We start from the raw sequence: 12,177 nt of genomic DNA, 5'->3' as shown, positions 1-12,177 counted from the left end.
TCTAGAACCTCATGAATTTACTGGCAGCTGTTTACCAGACATTTTATAGGTATTCCATTTATGTGAGTTTCATGTGGTGCCTGTTATAAATTGAGCCATTTCGTTAATAGTGGATCAGGGAATTTTTTGGACTGTAGGACACCAATGCACCCCTTAAGTAAAATAATGTAGTAATCCGTTGAAGTATTCTCTATGCAAATAGGAATGTTGCTGAAGAGAATCAAGATAAAATGTAAATGTGAATAATTGCTCTTAAGACAAAGAAATATTGGCAAGCAGCCACATGGAAATTGGAAATTTAAATTTAACTAGTTTTATGCCAGTAAATCATACTGGCAAGAGTCTCAGGTCTAGTAAAGTGAATGGCAAACCCACAGGTAACTTGAAGGACTGAGGATTTCCCCTTCATGAATGGGCGTAGAGAAGTAAAATTTCCCAGAGCAGAAAAACACTTTGTAGAAGCTGCCGGATTTTCAGCTTTGAAGTAGAAGAGATACTTTCATTTTCAGTATCTCCATTCGAACTTCTTTTTTGCAAGACCAGGAGTGTGAACTCTTGTGTCTGAGCCAAAATTCCAACCTAAGCAGAATGTACTCATCTAAATTTCCCTTTTGGTTTCATTTGGCCAAGGTATTCCTTGGTGTAGAGTTGCTGTGTACTGTTACAGCAGTTGCTGTGTTGGGAGCTTGGGAAGGCGCCCGCCTGGAAGAGGTTACATAAAACCTAAACCATAATAAGCTCAGAGAAACCCCTGAGTGTGATGATTAAAAAGAGAAAACGATTAGGGAAAACACATCAAAGAGGCTCAGTGAGAGTCCTAAAAGGAAAAATACTGATTATATTTGTTTTGCTTTTGTCTTACATGAGGTAAAAGGCGTGTGGTGTGTCCTGGGTCGCCACCCTAAGGGGTGTGTACTTTAAGACAACAGAAGCAGACTCCAAGGCTTCCATGGGGTTTATTTTGGTTGCAGGGCTGGGGAGATAAGATATAATTGTACCATATACATAGTGGTGCTATCAATCTGATGGATTACCCTTCCCATACACCCTGAGCACCTTGCCTACCCTCTGCTGCTAATCTGTGTCTACCAGGAGAACTTGCTTTCTGACCTTTCAAGAAACTTTCAACTGCGATTTTTTAAAACAATCACAGAAATGTTTTTCTTTCTCCAAACGTGCAGTTCCTCTCTCTGGTGAAAGCATTCAGAGGCAATCAGATGGGTAACATTGACTGCTAAAGCTGGTGTGCAAGTTCAGTTCAATAAATTGTGAATCTTAGGGGCTAAAAATCGTTTAGAATTCTGTGTCTGGGAATAAGAGTAGACATTTATTGATAGTCCTGTTGTTCATACTCCACTGAATCCTGCTATTTCAGAACAATGTTAGATTCACTTTTTAAAGTTTTTTTAGACTTAGTCTGACCTGGGAACCAGGTTAGAAAAGGTTTGAACTAATAAAATATGCAAAATGTGGTTTTAGGCCTCTCCTTTAATGTGGAAAGAGGAAGAAAGGTTTTAGTCAGTTATAGCAAATCCAGTAAGAGAACTGTTTACTTAACTCTCGGTGTTATTTATTTTAATTTAACTTCTCAGAAGTTTTCAGCTGGGTTTAGTTCATGTGGGCTCACATATTAAAGAATGGGTTTTACTGATATGTGTTTTTCAGTTGTAAGTCTGACTTCAGTAACTACAGCCATTTTCTTTTGGACATTGAGACAGTAGATCACAAAAGCAAAAGGAGAATAACCAAAGAGAACTTTGGAAATGGGGAAATATAAAATATAATCCTTATAGACTTAGAATTAGGTAGTAATATAGCATTTGAATTTATTTTCCCTGTAATATAGCTATCTAAAATAAGTTTCTGAGGCAATAGTGCATATTATTTTCCTATATCAACACAAATAATGGTTAAAAAATGCAAGGAATAGGAACACACTGTTGGTGCCACTTTGGTGATGCACAGACTTTGCTGGTGGTGCATATTTGACTTTGGCCTTGTTAGAGCCTTCCTAAATTTGGGTCCAAGTTGCCGGACAAATTGTCTTGTACTTTGTGCTTTTGCCCATAAAAAAGAGGCTGCTTGGAACAAAACATTCCAGGTGAGAGGTCCTTGCCTCGCCCTTACATCCTCCTGCCATCTTGGTTTGCTGACACACTGGAAATCCAGCTGTTCCCCTGGCTCCTTGGGGACTCTGGAGAGCAGGAGGTGAATGGGCCAAAGGAGAGACAGAACAGAGAAAGGTGTTGGAGCAACACTCCCTCACACCTTACAGGCCCAGAGAACTTTTCTGTGTCTGGGATGCCCTGTCCTGGCACTTTGGGTACATTGACTTTTTGTTCAGCCCAAGAGTCTAACCTTTTTATCCTTCTTGAAAGAACTAATACAAAATCACTCTGTTTGTATTACCAGTGGACCTGTATTCATTTAGTTTTGATCTGGTCCTCACAAAACATCAGAGCTGTTTGCAAAGCTAATAGCAGTGTAATGACAAAAACAGCAGTGCCAAGTATCTTTGGTCTTGCCCTTTTTCTTCTCCTTAATATCAAAGCTAAAAAATATGGTCTTGATTTATGTGCAGGATTACTGATGTTAAAGCTATATAATAACACATCTAAAGCCTAGCACAGTATATAAATACACCAAACATGTAGCTTAATAGTTATTTGTGCTGAATCTTTTATTTTCCTGCATACTCTGTCCTACCTTTGTTAGTGAGGGCACTAATGCTGCATTAATGTGAGCAGAAACAGCTGCATTTATCTTTGTTTTATTCTCCCAAGTCACAGCAAGTGCTGTAATGAGAGCCATTGTCTGGAGCAAACCTTCTGAAAGTCTTTTAAGGGCATCCATCTGGGCAGACTTTGTGGTTATAGAAGGGCTGATGCTGTAAGTATTCATCCCACTAATGGTCTCATTGATTTTTATTTGTGCTCTTTGTAGGTTGCCCAGAGTCTCAGTCTGAGTAAGAACTGCAGAAGATGTGCTGAATTCAAGAACTGCAGGCGTGTGTTCAACTAAACCCAGGTTTCTGTGTCTGTTTTTAGGGTGCTTGATCCAAGTGAGGCCTCCAGAGCAGCCTGTTCTGTCTGCAGAGAAGCAGAGAAGTGCAGTTGGTGAGCAGTGTTAAAAAACAGGTGCATAAGTTTGAAAATGTTGATCCAAATCTCATTAATATAAGTAGTAGGGAAATGTCATGACTTATTGAGATTAAACAAAGACCTGCTTAGAATCTTGTGACTTCAGCTCATAAATGGATTTCATCACTCATTACAGCTGCATAAACAAATGCATGTGGTACATATGCATGTTTTGTTTTGGGAAGTTGTTGTTTTTAAAGTCCCCTCAGAATTTTTTTTTTTTTTTTAATTTAATTGCTCCTAATGAGCCAACACTCCCTGGTTCTGGAGCAATGCCTCCTGTACCTGAGCAGCACAGCCCACTCATTGCTTTTAAAAGGGAATAAAGTTTCCCAGCCTCTCTCCCCTTCTGGCAGCTGAACTGCTTTGGCAAGCAGGTTATTTTAAAGGATAAATTTACAATATGAAACCTGGTGTCAAAACTTTTATTCCTTTTATGAAAGCAGCCTTGCTCTGGTGCTCCTTTGGAGCTGTGGAAATGTAATCCCAGCCCAGTTGAAAACTGGAGAAAGTCCTATAACTCTGAGCTCAGACTAAGTTTGTCACATATTTCATTGTATTTAATTCATGTAATTTTTCCTGTTGTCCATGGCCTCGTTTCTGTTGATGGAGCCCTCACAAGGAATCCTAGAAATGGATGCCCCGTGATTACCCAGGGGGAATTAGTACTTCCCCCATGTTCTCTTGACAGTATGTTGCAAGTAGGATGTGGCAAGAGGAATCCAAGTTTTGGTCTTCCTGCTGTGGTTGTTCCCTGAAGGCACAAATGGTGTTTGGGATGCAGAGCAGACACTTCTCTGTGGATTTAAAATGTTGTACAGATCAAAACTGTCAAGCCATTCTCATATCTTTAAATTCAAAGTAGCTGCTTTCAGCTAAACCCACACTTTTCAGCATCTCCAGGCAGGCAGTTATCAAAGTTTAACCTTAAAAAACTTAAGATGGCAAAATGTCTTGGTAATTCTTTGAATTTCAATGTGCCATTTCATAATCACAACTGAGAAGCTGGATTAATCCTGGGTGGGTAGTGTCTCATATTAACTTTCCACTGCAAATTATTTTTTTAACCATATCTAAAGGGAAATTACTTTTTTTTATTTCCCCAAAGAAAAATACTCAAGGATACTCCATTTTTGTGGCCATTTTTCTGATAAAGATTCAAAACATCGATTTTTAAAATGGATATTGCTGGGAGAAAGGGGTACTTTTTTCTATTTCAGTCACAGCCTACTCTTTTTACTTATAAAAATCACAGTCAGGAAAGTAAAAAGAGCAACAATATGGGAGAGTTCATGGTCGGGGCTGGTTACGTGTATATTCCATATAGATGGATTTGTCCTGAAGTGCTTTAGTTTGTTTTGCCTCCTGGAAAAACAAAACAGGTAATAACAAGAAATCTCACTTAAACTGAATGAAAACTTTTTGGCTTTTCCGTCAAGCAGCCTTAATTTTTAGGGAGCTTTGGAGGAGTCTTAATTGTGTGTGTTGCTAAAGATTGCTTAAACAAATTGCTGAGTGTCTGAGGCTTTGGGTGCCCTGTCCCTTGTGTCAAAGCCCTTGGAGAATCCAGTTGCTCTTCACCTCTGGAAGCCTTCCCTCTTACGTAGATAGCTAAAAAGATGCCTGACATTAGAGACTTGCGCTCCAAAACGTTGCTGTGAATGCCTTAAAATGTCACATTAATATCAAGAACGGTTCACCCACAAACCATCTGGCTTTGCAGATCTCAAAACGATCTTTCAATTAGTTAATTAAGCTTCCCTGTTTCCTAATAAGGCCTATTTGAAATGCTCTCAGGCTGGGCATGGCAGGGCTGTAGGTCTGCACCGAGCAGGTGTGGCAGTGGCCAAGGGTCTTCCTGGGCAGAGGGAGATCCTGGGAAGTCCTGCCAGGCCTTACCTGGATGTGCTGGCTGGGAAAATACCTGCCTTTGTCCTTATAAGGCCAAGGAACTGCTGCTGGAGCCCTGATCCTGCCCCAGCGCTTCCCGGCCCCGCTCAGCCACAGTCCTAAAAAGGAGTTCCCTGCTCCTGCTTCCCACAGCTGAGCTCCCCAGGGAGGACAGCACTGCTGAGCCAGGCATTGCACTCACGGGCAGAGCCGTCCTTACAGACTGTGCTGTTGCTTCTCAAGGCAGATGTTGTGTTTAGGGGCTCTGCTGGGCTTCTCTTTCCTCTTGTTTAGGGAATAATGACAATAGGATAGAGAGCAGTGCCAGGCGCACCAGCGCATTTCGGGAACGGGGTAGATCCCTGTAGGATCCACACGGTGGGAAGCAGCTCAGAGCCGGAGTCCTGAAAGCATATTAGGTTATGGTTTTATAATAGAAAGTGCTCAGCAGCAATATGAGCTCAAAGCAATTCGTGTCCTTTTTCCTCCCTCCCCTGGCTGCCAGTCCTGCTCTTTGCTTGTGCTTGCTCAGTCCTTTGTGGGGCCACGCTGGGCTCTTGGTTTCATTCGTGCTGAAAGCCAGGAAAGGGTTTTCTGCTCAGATTCACAGAGTGGCATCACAAAACACTGTGCTCGTGTAACTGAGCGAGTGGTGAGTAGGAAAGAGGGGGGGGAAAAGTTATTAATGCCCCGTGCTCTTCCTAATGTGAAACCTTTAGTGCTGTACTCTCCTTCTGAATAAAAACTCTTCAAATGCTGGGTATTTTATGAGACAGTTTTAGAGGTTTAATTGAAATTTTCTGAAGGATCTGATTATTGGCTTATTTATTTCACATGCCAAGTGACAAGCTTAGTTACAGTCTGATAGATTTTTAAGGACAAGTTCTTTACTGGAGCCAGGTTTTGGAAAGGCTTGAATATGCTAATTCAGAAAGGGTATTTCACGGGACTTTTTTCTTTTATTAAATCAACAAATCATCTGACCTTAATTTGAAATAATAAAGAGGAGTGGTTTTTTGAAATTTAAGATCTGTGAAATTCTGGCACTGAGCAGTCACATGCTCATTTCAGAAAGGGGCTTAAAATAATTCATTTCCAAGGGGGCTGTTTGGGAAGAACCCCTGGATAGTGTGTGCTCTGTGGAGTGTGGGAGACATTGGGGTGCAGCTCCAAGCTCTGAACACATTGTACTCGGGCACAGCAGTTTGTCTGCTCAGAGCCACATGCTTCCTTCCTTTATCAGGCTGCTCCTGGCAATCCTGCTCAACCTTTGGACTTTATGGCCTCTCTCAGGATGTAGCATTGGTTCCCTAATATCTCTTCTCTTGTCTTTTGCCAAGTTTCCAGCAGGCAATGAAGCCATGACAAGCAGGGTCACAGGTGTTGAAGGAAGTCAGCAGCACAAACAATTATAAAACTGGATTCTGCAGTTGCAGGGATGAAATGCTGCTCTTTATGAATCTGGCACACCATCCCCATCTTTTTTTTTCTGAGTTTATAACATGTTTTCTAGCTCCTTTTGTATCCCTGCTAGGTGTGTGCTGTGGATTTAGTAGGTGGGGTTAAGACTACTGATAGTATAGATTAAAAAAGAAAAGGAAAAGGAGATTGCCACACACTCATTTAATGCACGTTGTTAGCTGAGATCTGGTCTTTCTGATGTCGTTTTATACTGCTGGTTTCTGAAATATCTGTCATGTAAAATGTTAAAGCAAGTTATTCCCATGTGTGAATGGTAGTAAAGGAAATATTTAGACAATAAGGAAGAGGGTGATTAGAGGAGTTCGTTGATCTGGCAATAAGGAAGAGGATGATAGACACTGGTACCACGAGGCAGGAGGTGACACACACCTATGGAATTTGATAATTTGGGAGGACCATTTACAGCTGTAGGCTTAGGACACTAAACATAGCAAAGGAAAGTTTAAGAAAACAGTGGCAAAGGGATGCTCCTGCCTCTGCCAGACAAGGGAGGAGGTAGCCAGAAAAGGTTGTGTTGGAATTTAGGGAATACCACTCAACAGAGAAGCTCTTCCCCTTGGCATTTCTGCTTGGCTGTTTGTTGAGGTCCCACCATATCCTTGTGTCATGTTTTGTGACCCAGAGCTTTGGAAGATGTGTGTTTTTGGGAAGACAAACAGATGAAATGACAGTGTGAGGACTGCCAGAAGCACACTGTCTATTCTGAATTCTGAAAGTGCCCTCGTGTAGCTTTTAAAGTGAAAAATTCTGCCTATGTTCCATACTCTGTCATTAAGGCAGAGCACCTTTAGTGATGTTGGTGGTTTTTATAGACTATTCCATCTGCAATCTTTTGTCTGAATGCAGTTATAGTGAAATCAAGGACATTCTCCTTCCAGTATATGAATTACGTTAAACAGTAGAATTCAGAAAATACAAACTTACCTGCCTCAGAAGGTTTCACTGCTTTAACCACAAAGATAAAACAGTGAAAGGTTGTGATTTGAAGGTGAAATTTAGAAAACTTGGGGCCCTTTCCACCACAGAGGTGGTCTAAAGTCCCATGGTATAATGGTAACCCTCGTGTTAGCCCTATGTGCAGGCTCAGCCCTTTGTTCATTGTCTGATCATCAATCTTCAGTTAATTCAGTGAGACTCACTGTGGAAAAAGGTGACTAAAGGTATCTGAATTTGCCCTTTTGCCATAGGAGGAACTCAGCTACTGTTCTGATAACCCAGGGTAAGGCACACTTTAGAACAAGCCAGTGCTGTTAAACCCCTTCGTAGGAACTGTAATCTGTGTTTATAAATGGGACCATTATCAGGAAACGTCACTAAGAATCTAAGGAACCTTTAACCAATAGCTTATTGCTTCCAGGGATGGGCTCTGTAGGCAGTTTATAAAGAGCCAGCATTTTACTGTTGGTGTGTTTTTCCAGGAAGCAAATACACTTTGCTGGTAAGGGTGTTTCTGTGTAAACTGTACAAACCCATGTGCTCAAGGCTGGCAATGGCATTGCCACTTGTGGAAAGCAAACTTACAGAATTTAGAGAGTTGACCACTAGAGCTCAGTTTATTCACTGCTTTAGCAGAGTAGATTGGAAATCAGAGGAATTAATACTAGGGGGTATTTTGGTATTCATTCACTCCTGGTAGTCTGTGGACCGTATTAATTGATATGTCAAAGGCTGTGAATTCTTTTTCACTAAGTGAAAATTCTTCTGTTTTAATGCAAAACCCAAACTCACCAATGCTTGCAAGAGGCATCCTAAAGGCAAATGGACCAGTCAGAGCCCTGAGTGACCTGGTCTGACCTCACAGCTGACTCTGCTTTGAGCACGAGGTTGAACTATGTGTCTGTCTGGGGTTCCTTTAAACATGAGTTATCTTATGATCTGATGATTTGTAAAAATGGTGAATGTGTCTCCTAATTGTATCTCCTTTTGGGGTATCATACTTTGAACCTTTTTGGAGATGGTTGCTTTCCAGAAAAGACTTCAGCACTGAGCCCTTTCACCTGCCTAACTCTAATCTCACAGTCAGTCCCAGTGCAGTGGAATGCCATGTTATCCTTTGAACATGGTTACTCAACCCCTCTGCAGAGAACACAGTGCCAGCCACAGGTCCCAATGTCCAGTATATCACAGGAGCCAGACCATGGGTGTATTATCCACTTGTAAAAAAAAAAAAAAAAACACCCAACTTTTCATGAGCCCTAAGAACAATGTATGGGGATCCTGAAGGGGTTTACCAAAAGGAAGGTGGCATTTCCCAGGGCTCTGCTCACACGTGGGTGCATCCCAGCTTTAAAGGTACTGACCAGAAACACCTTGGAGTGCTGGGCTGTAAAATACAGCAGCCCAAGTGCTGTTGTGCAAGCTGTGTGATACTTGTGGTGAGGATGGGAACCTTAAAAATCAGGTAGGTAAAGAGCAGGAAATGGGAGCCATTACCTGTGTCCCAAGGGAAGTGGTTCCCCCTGTGAATCACAGCCCTGGTTTCGCTGTGCTGCGTGGGAGTGGCGTCCTGTCCCAAGTGGATATTCCCAGCTCCTGGGGCCTGCCAGGGCTGACTGCTGCAGGGGAAAGGAAGAGGACAGTCCTGGTCCCACCAACATCACTCCTGGGCAGCCTTCCCCCATCATTTGGGGAGCAGGAAGGATGAGGATGTGTCAAGCCTGTATGCTGCATGAATTGATGTGGTCCTTTGCTGTTAGGAATGGCCAGAGAGAGACAAGGACTGCAGTCCTTTACTCAGGACTTTGGCCTTGTGCCACACAGTCCCTGGGTTATCCCTTGGAGAACAAAACCTGCTGCTGTGTGAGACAGCCCAGGTTGCCAAGTCTTGCCTTCCCCCCGCCATGAGTCACCGGGCTCTGGCAGAGTCTGGAGCTGGAGCCGGGCTCCCAGTGCCACAGGAACCTCCTGCCCTGGCTCACAGTGCAGCCTCTCCTGGAGGAAACCCTCTGTCGGCTCCTGTGCCCGCTCTGCCTGTGCCAAAGGGCTGCCACACCCCGGTTCTTGGGGCCTTCTTACTCATAATGGAGACAGACACTAAAACCAAGCAGCCCCTCCTCTGCTCCCTGGCCTCTGTGGCTCCCACTGCCTTTTCCAGTGCCCCTTCCTTTTGTTCTGTCTATCCAAAGCCTCTGCACAGGAGCTGTTTCCATCCTTTCTCCAGAAGAGAGGGCAGAAATGAGACAGATCCTGGCCCCACTGAATGTTGGTGGTATTTATCCTTCCTAAGCCAAACAATGGGATAAATCCCCAAACCTCTGTTCATCCAAGACTGTGTGTGTTTCCTGGAGCAGTACAATTAATGACACAAACCATGAGTGTGCACACTGTGAAGGAACAGAGCTGTGTCTTCCTCTTCCTTATCTTTCTGCTCTGATTAAGTGCACCTTCTTCCACCTCTGCTGAGGTGCACAGAGCTGCCCCACAGCTCACTCACAGTGATCAGATAATTTAGAGGTTTGTACTGTTTGTAGATCGTGGTGGAGAGAAAGCAGCATCCGAGTCCCCAAGTCTTCTGGAAACATTGTGGCTCACCAAAGATCTTTCATCTCAGCCCTTGTTTCTTAATAAGAACTCATCCTCATCACAGAGCTAGAGGTGCAGCAGAACTGATAATTTTGGGAATTTAGTTCTTTGGTATGAATTGAAGTTAATTTTATGATATTAGCAAGCTGATGCAATGGAATTTTTGTGTCATGAGATGTCTTTGCAGCAGCAAAGTCTGTCATTAAATCTTAATGGCAATCCATTAAAGTGCTTGCAGTTTTGGACAAAAGGTGGCACTTATCTAGTAAAGTTAACGAGGGAGTGAAAGCCTCTAGACCTGATAAGAGCGACCCAGGGCAGGTCTGTTGGTCCTTTGTGGATGGACTTCAGCTTTATCTGCTCATATGCCAAGATAGCCAGGTGTAAACTATTTATATTAGAGAAGTTAAGTGTTCCTGATAAAGTAGTTTGTGGCCTGAAACAATAATTCTTGTTAAGGACGTGAATTTATTAAGTCAATAATTAGCTTATTAGGCACATAGCTGTGCCTGTGTAGGTGTCTGAAGTTATGTTCCATCTGGTTTACATCCAGTGAGTTCAGGTAATTTATAGAAGATAGTCCATGTGTACAGTGAGGAGCTGCAAAAAAAGATTTGTAGAAGAAACAAAGGGGGAAACCACACATAGAAAATCTCAGGCTATGTGGGAGGGAAGAAGAACTGAATGTATCTTTTCCACAGAAGTCAGGTTTAGCCAAAGGGCCAGTCATGAAGGTCAGCAAAGGGCCCCTGGATGAAACAATTTCACTCTTATTCTCAGGAAGGAGCACTGGAAAGAGGATCCACATGTGTGCTTAGAAAAGCCAAACGAGGTTATGCTTGGACTCACACACTGTAATGTGGGTTCAGAAGTTGATGACATGTTCAAGTAGGGGAGGATGGTTGCATCTGTTGTCAGAGCCAGTGAACATCTCTGGTTTCATTGGCACCTCAAGAAAGGTGCTGCCAGGTGAATTCCCCTCCTGCCTGTAAGCCTGGGTAAGAAAAAACAGGCACATGCTAAGGTTGTAATCATAGAAAGGTTCTTACTGGGAACTGGAAAGCATGGAAGGGACTTCAGGGATGGGAGTGCAATATTTTCTGAAAGGCAGAAAAATACTTGTAAATATTGCATCTATTCAGATGGAAACGAGTTCTTTTAGGAACATCTGATAATAATTTTTACAGTCAAATACAGTTCTTACTTTAAGAGTATGAAGAGATACTTCTGCTTTAGATAGACTGAAAACAGCCTGAAATCAACTCCCTGATACCTCTTAGAAAATGCCATTTTCTTAGGTAACTGTAGCATCTTGAAAGTTTGTCTTTCATGATAAAAGGGGGACATCTTTTATTTCTGAATAATAAAAATCTCCCCAAATTGTGATAAGGTTGTATAGTAAATTGAATCAAACTGTGTGCTGAACACAAACCCCACCAATCTTACAAGGTATTTTGTATTTGTTATTTTATGGGTTTGGTAAAGGCAAAATAGTCAGTAAAGTCAGGAGGGGAAGTGAAATTGCTGGCTACCAAGTTTTAGTTGTTATTTTTAATGTAACAGTACCCCATTCCTGGATGGGGAATAGGCGTGGGGTGACAGGTGGATGCAGATGGAGCACCAGGAAACTGGGAGGTCAGGTCAGGCCACCGACACCAGGAATTGAACAAGAGCTGGGGCTGAGATTCCCGGTAAACCTACAATTAGATATTCAAGTTAATGAAGGAGAGGCTTAGCCTTAAAGACATCCTCTTCCTGGTGGTTTCTTGTATTCCTGGGTGCCAAGGCTTGTGGTGTTGTGAGCACAGATCTGAACAGTGACCTTAATGAGAGTAGTTTATACATCTCTATCCCTCCAGTATCACTGCAGCTTCAGAGGCTGAATTAGCAATTCTGATCAGCCTCTGCTTTTTGTGCAAATGTTCCCAGGTGCTAATCCTTGCCTTAGTGTAATGAGGTGGAAAGGCTTTAGGTTGAAATCCAAGCAGCATCTTAAAAAAAACTCATATTTTTGTTATTGTTTTGACCGGTACTCGCCTGATTATTTTTCAAGTACAGAATATGCTCAGACTGACAGCTTGTACCTTGTGCTTTATCTTTATTTTTACAGTCTCTAGTTATCAGCTTTAAAACCAGTATAGAT

At 42.5% G+C, this 12,177-nt stretch overlaps 1 long non-coding RNA gene across 6 annotated transcripts in view; it reads left to right on the top strand.

Annotated features, from left to right (window-relative positions):
- Positions 1-12,177, top strand: part of LOC310912885 — a 139,193-nt gene that overhangs the window by 34,536 nt on the left and 92,480 nt on the right. For 5 of the 6 annotated variants that reach the window (XR_014590735.1, XR_014590737.1, XR_014590738.1 and 2 more), the window contains one exon: positions 2,944-3,137. This is a non-coding gene — a long non-coding RNA (uncharacterized lncRNA). The remainder of the gene's footprint in view (positions 1-2,943; positions 3,138-12,177) is intronic. The other variant, XR_014590736.1, reaches the window with a different exon arrangement.

The sequence above is a fragment of the Zosterops lateralis genome (assembly GCF_965231275.1).
Source record: "Zosterops lateralis genome assembly, chromosome: 9".
In the NCBI taxonomy this organism is placed as follows: Eukaryota; Metazoa; Chordata; class Aves; order Passeriformes; family Zosteropidae; genus Zosterops; species Zosterops lateralis.
The sequence above is the reverse complement of the archived record's forward strand: the minus strand, read 5'-3'. Positions and strand labels throughout refer to the sequence as shown.